Genomic DNA, 660 nt, shown 5'->3' on the forward strand with positions numbered 1-660 from the left:
CTGGACGAAGGATGTCTTGTTTGCCAGGCCCTTGTATGTGCCATCAGGTGCCGCACGCGTGCTGCCCAGAAGATTCTTCGAGGACATGGCACCCTTTGCGTCTTCATCGAACCAGTTGCTCGACTTGGTGGCGTCGTTGGCGCTGGTGATTTGCGTGTTGCGGTCGGCTGAGAAGACTGGCGCGGCGATGTCCTCGTTCGAGGTGGCGTTGGCTTTGGACGAGGCTGTGACTGCGCCTGTATTCTTCTTTCGACGCTTGATGCGGTGGCCGGCCTCGTCTTCCGATGAGGAGTAGTCGGAGTCGGAGTCGCTGTTCGCTGGTGGTGTTGCTGGCCTCTTGCGGATGTTGGCTTTGCCTTTTGCGCCACGGCGCTTGAAGACCGCGACAGGAGCAGGCGCGGCAGCTGCCTCAGTGCCTGTGCCGCCGTTTGGCTCCATGATGTTTGAGCTGTGCAAGATGGCGACGTGGTTGTTGTGCAGAGTATTGGGTAGTCCGGAAAAGAAAGGTTGTCGACAGGGCGATGACACTGGGAATCCTTCTAGAATGCTGAGGACGAATGATGGATTAACAAGCCACTCGGACTAAGCCGAACGCTTTCGCCTCGCCGATCCTAAGCACCTGAGGTACCTAGGTTGCAGGCCTGTGCTGTGGCTGAGGAG

The sequence above is a fragment of the Verticillium alfalfae genome, genomic scaffold (assembly GCF_000150825.1).
Source record: "Verticillium alfalfae VaMs.102 supercont1.2 genomic scaffold, whole genome shotgun sequence".
NCBI classification, from domain to species: Eukaryota; Fungi; Ascomycota; class Sordariomycetes; order Glomerellales; family Plectosphaerellaceae; genus Verticillium; species Verticillium alfalfae.